At 41.1% G+C, this 7,989-nt stretch overlaps 1 pseudogene; it reads right to left on the bottom strand.

Annotated features, from left to right (window-relative positions):
- Positions 1–1,537: 1,537 nt before the first annotated feature.
- Positions 1,538–1,930, bottom strand: LOC142439449 (protein S100-A10 pseudogene; annotated as a pseudogene).
- Positions 1,931–7,989: the final 6,059 nt, after the last annotated feature.

Raw genomic sequence — 7,989 nt, 5'->3', positions numbered from 1 at the left:
GCTGCCATCTTGAGCTTTACCATCAAGTGATTCAAGCCTTCACTGTCAGCATCCAAGGCTGAGCCAGTCACATCATACTGGTTGTGAATTAGAATTCCTCCAAAGCTTACACCACCTCCTTCATCATATAATCCAGCTTCCCTATTTTCTCAACATTCAGATCAAATAAGTGTGGTGAGAGGATGTTTCCTGACACGCAACCTTCCTGATTTTAACCCATGCAGCATTCCCTTGTCCTGTCCACACAACTGCCTTCTGATCCATGTACAGGTTCCTCGTGGGCCCAGTGAAGTGTTCTGAAATCCTTTTTCTTCTCAAGGTCATCCCTAGATTTTTATGATCCACATTTATAAATGCCCGAAGGGCCATCACAGCCATATGAGCCTAAACCTGAAGACACTCTGCTCCAGCTTGATAGGTCAGAAAATCCACCTCCACCAGGTACCCTACTCCACAAGCCAAAGTTCTGCCTTCTGATTTAATTGCTATGTGGGTTGCAAAATCCACCGCTCTGGCTCTGCTCCTCCTCTGCCTTTCCTCTAATGTCACTACTGATTCCTACATCAAGGAAGTTCAATGTGTAGGAACCTTGGGGTCCAAAGGATGCACTCCAATCCTGACCATCCCCTCCTGCTGGGAATGAAATTATTTCCTTCTTGCTTCTGAGCTGGCTCATTATATACCCAACAGGGTGACAATCTCAATTAGCCCTGTTCACCATCACTCACAGCTGAATCATATCATCCAATCTTGCTTCACCTTCTAACCAAGAGCCACCAGGAAAATAAATGTCATTTGGTGGGAGTAACAAGAGCTACATTAAACAATGCTCTATATTATTTAATGATACTGAAGGAAGAAGTTCAAGTTGCACTGAAGGCATGAGGCAAAAACAAGGCACCAGGAATTGATAGAATACCAATGAAAATGTTTCAACAGGTTGATGAAGCCCTGGAAGCACTCACTTGTCTATGCCAGGAAGAGATTCATAGTTCTGCCTGTTCCAAAGAAAGGTCACTCAATGGAAAGTTCTAACAATAGAACAATAACACTGATATTACATGCAGTAAAATTGTACTGAACATCATCCAACAAGGGTTATAGCAGTACTTTGACAGGGAGAAGCCAGAGGTTCAGGTTGGCTTCAGAAAAGGCTGTGGAACCAAGGACATCATTGCTGGGGTGAGCTGGATCTTGGCTCAAAGCACAGAATAGCAGAAAAATGTTTACTTGCGTTTTACTGACTAAACCAAGGCATTTGACTGTGTGGATCAAATAACCAATGTTGTCTAAACTTGGGAAGAATGGGTATTTCAGAACACTTTATTGAGCTCATAAGGAAATTGTACATGAATTTGGATTTTCTTTAATTGACTCTTGTTTTTAGGTATTAAAGAAAGGAATTTGTTTATTGTGGGCAAGAAGATGCAAACAATATAAAAATCAAAAACTTAGCTGGCATTGAACTGACTTTCCTTTCTCTACTTACCAGCTGGGCTTTTATTTGTACATGCCATCCTAAAGGGTCCCAGCCTGCTCATGAAATCCTCATAGGGGAGAAGCTGTAGGACAGGACCTTAAAGAAATTCTTTGGGATCCCTCTGGTCATGGTGGGAGTGATTCTTTCAATCTGTATGCTCTTCTTTCGCTTCTGCTTCATGTGGACGATGAAATAGTCATCACAGGTGATGGAGAGCCCGGCAATGAGGGACACGCAGCTCTGGAAGGCCACTTTGCTACCTCGGCACTGGTCCAGGTCCTTCATTATTTTGTCCATGGCTGGCAAGTCTTTTTGGCTCTCCACAAATCCAGGGAACTTCTTTTCTGTGGGCACCCGCAGGTCCTCTTTAGTTAAGGAGCATTTGTGCCCAGCAGATTTGTGAAATGTAAACACCAATGTTTCCATGGCATGTTCCATTTGAGAAGGCATTTTCTCGAGGTCTTGGCGGGAGGCGCAGGGTGGATGCTCAGCGAGGGGGACACAGGCCAGTCTCCATTGAGTTGTAATCCATACTGAAGGCCACAATCCTTGATCTTTCATCAGCAAGCACTTCAAGTTCTCACTTTCAGCAAACAAGGTTGTGCCATCTGCATATCGCAAGCTCTTAATAAGCCTTCCTCCCATCTTAATGTCACATTCTTCCTTAGACAAGCCAGGCTCTTTGATTATTTGATCACTGTATGGAATGAATGAGTACAGTGATAAGATACAACCGTGATGTAACCTTTCTGAAATCCTCACAACTGCACCAATAGGAAACACCATGATAAATGGAGAAAAGATTGAAGTTGTCAAGGACTTTGTCTTGCTTGACTCCATAATCAATATTCATGGAAGCAAGAGTAAAAAGATGGAAATACATTGAATTAGGTAGATCTGCTGCTGCACAAGACCTTTGTAGAGCATTGAAGAGAGAGTATGTTATTTTAAGGTCTAAGGTGAACCTGACCCAAGCCATGGTATCTTCCATTGCCTGGCATGCATGTGAAAGTTGGATGTTGAATCAAGAAGACTGAAGGAGAATCAAAACACTTGAATTGTGGTCTTGGAGAAGAATAGTTAAAGTACAATTGATGCCACAAAAAGGACAATTCAATATATTTTAGAGTGCTCCTTAGAGGCAAGGATGGCAAGACTTTAACATACTTTAGATATATTGTCAAGAGAGACCATTCCATGGAGAGTAGCATCATCTTTGGTTACGTGGAGGGACAGGGAAGGAGAGGAAGCCCCTCTATGAGATGGACTGACACTGTGGCTTCCACAATGGACTTGGGTTTGGGGACAATTTTGAGAAAGGTGCAGGACTGGGCAGTATTTCCTTCTGTTGTGTGCTTGTTATACATGAGAACCAACTCAGTGGTACCTGACAACAACAGCAATAACATTGCTGCTGAATTCTCAAGAGAAACGAATTCAATGCAGGAATGCTTGTGTGTGTGTGTGTGTGTGTGTGTGTGGCAGCCATCAGTATACATTACAACTCAATGGAAAGAAAACCAAAATCCTACAACTGGATCAATAAGTCACAGCATGGTAAAAAGAAAAATATTGCCTCTTACAGATTTGTTTATTTTAAGATTTATAGTCTTGGAAACCCGCAAGGCAGGTTTCTACTAATGCCTTCCTTACAATTAGGACTTCTTCCTTCAGTACCTTCAGTTTTTAATCATATGTGACTTCTTCAAATGATTGAATGTCCACCTGTTATTTTGCATACAGTTACTCTCTCTATTCCATCCCATTCATTGACTTCTGATGGTTCTTTTGTCATTCGACATTCTGCCCTTGCTTTTGTTGTCAGCTGCCACCTCTTTAGTTGCTGTGTCAACACATCCCCCGAGGATCTTCCTCTACCAAGCATCCTGTCCTTTTTCAGAGATTGGCCTTTCCTAATAGTCTTTACAAAGTGCTATAGACAAAGTTTTCCAACATCACTATGAGAATCCTTCCTTCATTTTTTGGCTGCATTCTTATTTTTTCATTTTCTTGTTCCAAAGGTCTTTGTATGTTTTATTATAATAATTTGTTTTCTCTTCTCAAGCTGTTCTTTTAAATTTTCTGTCGAGCTTCTTACTTCCTTGTTGCTTCCATTTCCTGTAGCTACACTAGAGGGTCTAGAAATTCTCATGCTATGTAATCAGTGTTGTAATTTTGGCTCTAGTGGACTTGTTTTAATATTCTTCAACTTCAACCCAGACTTGCAAAGTGGCCAGTTGATAATCTGTTCCATGATCAGTCGCTGCCCTCATTTTGGCTTATAAGATTGAGAATCTCCATGATCTGTTCCCACATATGTAGTCATTTGGATCCCTATATATTTCATCTTGTGAAGTCTCTGTTTATGTAGTTCAAAAAAGGGATTTTCAATGCAGAATCTTGAAAAATTCTATCATGTGATCTCCAGACTAATTTCTATCACCAAAGCCCTATTTTCCAAGTACAATTCCTCCCTCTTTGTTTCAAGTTTTTTCATTTTATTTTCCAATATTTACCAATAAATCTTGATTGCATGTGTCATCAGTTCCAGGCTCAAGAAGATGGCAGAATTCTCCAATTTCTTCATCACTGGGTTTAGCGGCTGATGTATAGATTTGAGTAATACTTGTATGAACTAGGCTTAATTGTAGACATATAGATATTATCCTATCACAGATAACATTGTATTTCAAGACAGATCTTGAAATATTCTTTTTGAAAATTAATGCAACACCATTCCTCTTGAATCTGTCAGTCCTATCACAGTAATGGCATGATCTTCTCATTCAAAATGGCAGATCCCAGTTTATTGCAACTCACTAATGCTTCTGATATTGATCATTATGCATTTCATTTCTTTTTTGGTGACTTCCCATTTTAGAGTTTGGGAGATTCCAAGTCCATGGGCCAGATGTCAGAGTATAGCCTTTCCTTACTCATGTAGCTGACAGTGCCTTGAACCTAAAATCAGTAAATTAGATAGTAGGATGCTGGCTGAAGAGAAGAGTGAACCGAAGGTTGACAGGTAAGATGGCAGGCCGCCAACAACTCCCATGATCAGCCAGTAATGTTGCAGACTTTTGACTCACATACAAAGAGCTAGAGGACAGACTTTGACACAGCTACAGGATCCACATCCACTGAGGACAGCAACCCAAGTGACCCTAGGAAGTAGGAGATTACATCAGGTGTCCACATTGCAATATAATTTAGAAAAATTTCCCTGCCCTAATAGGATATTGCCCTATTTTGTAATATACTCCAATAAAAATCCAAACTTAAAAAGATACTTTGTCAATGCTAACTATTAGAAAATGATATAAGACAATATTAAGTTCAAAACTTCTTATGTTAAGAATATCATTATAGAAATAATTTTCTTGTGAATAGCACAATTAATTGGCTACACCAGAGAGAATGAAAAAGGAGGAACAACTTAAAAGAGTCCGTAAATTATGGCAGAGTAATCTCACAAATGCCAGCCATACGCCAGGAGACAATTAGCCCTAAACCTCTATGTGGAGAAGCTTGAAAAATCTACCCTGTACAGTAATTGAGATTTACCAAGATAGGTCTTTCCTGATGATTAAACCCCAATTGATTAATAAAAACCTGGTTATGGAAGTTTAGCAAGCACAGTATGTAACGGATCTGTTTCCATTACATAGTTGTTAAACCTCCATAAAATGCCTTTTAAAGAATCGTTGTGTCTTTAATTAGCATACACTAGCTGTCCTATTAAATCTAAATTAAGTCTTTATTCAGAGCTGCTCATTTAGATACTTAACCGAATGTGGACACCTGCAAAGTAATAATTCTGGTTTCTAGCCACCGTCGGGGTCTAGTGACTCTGTCAGGTCACCTGAAGGTTTGGAAGCCATGCCTCCCCTCCTCGCTTCCCAAACAAAAGGTGATATCACCTGAGGGGTGTGTGGATATCCATGTCTGTCAGGGCACACACATATATGCTCATGTAAGCTGCATATTCATGTCTGTGGAGGTGCAGGTACATATGTTTGTCTGGGTCTGTGTCCATGTGTGCATGTGTACACATCTGAGTGTGTGTGAGAATGCCTGTATGAGTATGTGTGTGCATATTCACTTGGCTTTGGTGTATGTGTGTGTGTGTGTGTGTGTGTGTGTGTGTGTAACTAAAGGCCCAAAGAACAATTTATAAACCTAAACCCAAGCCAAACCAATTGCTCTTGATTTGATTCTAGCTCAGAGCGAAACTGTAGGACAGAGCTGAACTTCCCCATCGATTTTCCAAGATTGTAATCCCTGGTGGTGTAGTGGTTGCACATTGGACTGCTAACAGCAAGGTCCACAGTTCACCACCCCCAGGCACTCTTCAGGAGAAAGACTGGGCCTTCTACTCCTGTGCAGAATTATAGTACAGAGTTATAGCCTCGGAAACTCACAGGGGCAGTTTTTCCCTGTCATATAGGGTTGCCATGAATCACCATCAACGCAAAGGCAGTGAGTTACAGTAAGTATTTAAGTATGTATTTAAGCAATCTTTATGGAAACTGACTGCCCCATCTTTCTCCTATGGCAGTGGGTTCAGACCAGAGACCTTTAGGTCAAATGCCTAACCACTGCGCCAACAGGACCCCTTAATTATCCATCTTTCAATATAAAGTCTAACCCTTCATCAGCTCTAAATTTTCTGCACAAAAATTCACCAGGCAAAGTTTGATGTGCAGGAAACCCTGGATTTTTGTCCCAATTCTTTCTCTGACTTAGTCTCCAGCTCTCATTCCCACCCTTCCTTTAAAAGAGCAATTGTAGAACTATCTACCTCTCAGTGCCTCCCAGTTCTAAAACAAGATGTGAGGTTGTAGATGCTTTTGCCATTGTCACCATTGCTAAGTGTCACCAAAGCAATTGCTACTCCATATTGACGGAGGGTCCAACAGAACAAGATTCTGCCCGGTCCCGAGCCATTCTCAGATGCGTTCTTAATCTGGAGTCCGTTGTTGCAGCCCGCATGTCCGTGCATCCGATTGAGGGCTTTCCTCTCTTTGCTGTCCCTGCACTTGACCAATCATGATGTTCTTCTCCAGGGATTGGTCTCTCCTGACATTGTTATATGTGATGACAAAACAATTAAATTTCAATTCTTATGGTTAATTGCAGAGTCTGAATCCAAATATTCTTAAATTCACCACACATTATCAACCAGGAGCAGCTGGTAAGCATTCTATTACGGGACAGAATAAAAATAGCAACAAAATCCATGTGAATACTCATGTAAACAAGTGTCTAAGTAATCTCTGTGCTGCTTTTTTCCTTTTTTCTGGATTCCAGGAGCAGTCGCCTCTCTTTGGTGTATAGGCGATATGGGAAGTTCATGCCTACAATATCTGTCCTTGGAGAAGGACATCATGTTTGGTGACGTAGAGTGGCAACAAAACTGAGGAATACCCTCATGGAGATAGATTGACTTGTTGGTGCAGGAGTGTGCAGTGTTTTGTTCGGTTGTGCACAAGGTCACTATGGGTCAGAACTCACTCAATGGCACCTAACGACAGCAATGCATACACAAGCAACAAATATTGTGGGAGGGTATGGATTTCAGCTCTGCCAATTGGTCAGCTCACCATGGTTAATTTAAATGGTTTAAGACTCTGCTAATTAAATAAACAAGCACTGATTCCTCAGGGGTAGGATGGTGGGAGGGAGGGGATCAAGGGGAGCTGATACCAAGGAGTTCAAGAAGAAAGAAAATGCTTTGAAACCGATTGTGGTGGCAATTGTACAATAAATGTTTGATGTGATTAAACTACAGAAGGTTATGATATCTGTAAGTGCTCCCAATAAAATGATTTGAAAAAAAGAATCCGCCAAACTCCATTTGTTCACAAATAATGAATGAGTAGAATGCGGAAAGAATTCTGCAATGCACACATATTTTTTCAAGTAGATAATGTTTTTCTTACTTACAAAAACAACCAGTGGATTATAGAAAAAATGACTTTAGTTGTCTAAATAATTGTATAAACCATCCTCACGTACAAATGGCTGTGCTCGATGTTCAACAAGTGTCCATTTGTTGTGTTGTGGTGGCTTGTGTGTTGCTGTGATGCTGAAGGAATGTCACCGGCATTTCAAATGCCAGCTGTGCGTAAGCTTTCTAGTGGCTCCTTTCTCCGAAGTGAGTCGCCAAGTCCTTCTTCGTTTTCTGTTCTTAGTCTGGAAGCCCCACTAAAACTTGTTCACTTGGGTGACCTTGCTGGCAAAGAAGACCCAAATCCTGTAGAATAGTTGCCTTCCAGGATCAGTGTGGCCAGACTTCTTCCAATACAAGTTGGTTTGTCCTTGGAGCAGTCCATGGTACTTTCATACACTTCTCCAGCACCACAGACAACCCAAACATGGCCATTCTTCTGTGGTCTTCCATATTCAAGGTCAAACTTTCATAAGAATGTAATGCAGTGGAAAATATCATGGCCGGGGTCAAGTGGACCTTAGTCCTCAGAGTAGCATCCTTGCTCTTCAATCCTCTA

The sequence above is a fragment of the Tenrec ecaudatus genome, chromosome 2 (genome assembly GCF_050624435.1).
Source record: "Tenrec ecaudatus isolate mTenEca1 chromosome 2, mTenEca1.hap1, whole genome shotgun sequence".
Classification (NCBI taxonomy): Eukaryota; Metazoa; Chordata; class Mammalia; order Afrosoricida; family Tenrecidae; genus Tenrec; species Tenrec ecaudatus.
The sequence above is the reverse complement of the archived record's forward strand: the minus strand, read 5'-3'. Positions and strand labels throughout refer to the sequence as shown.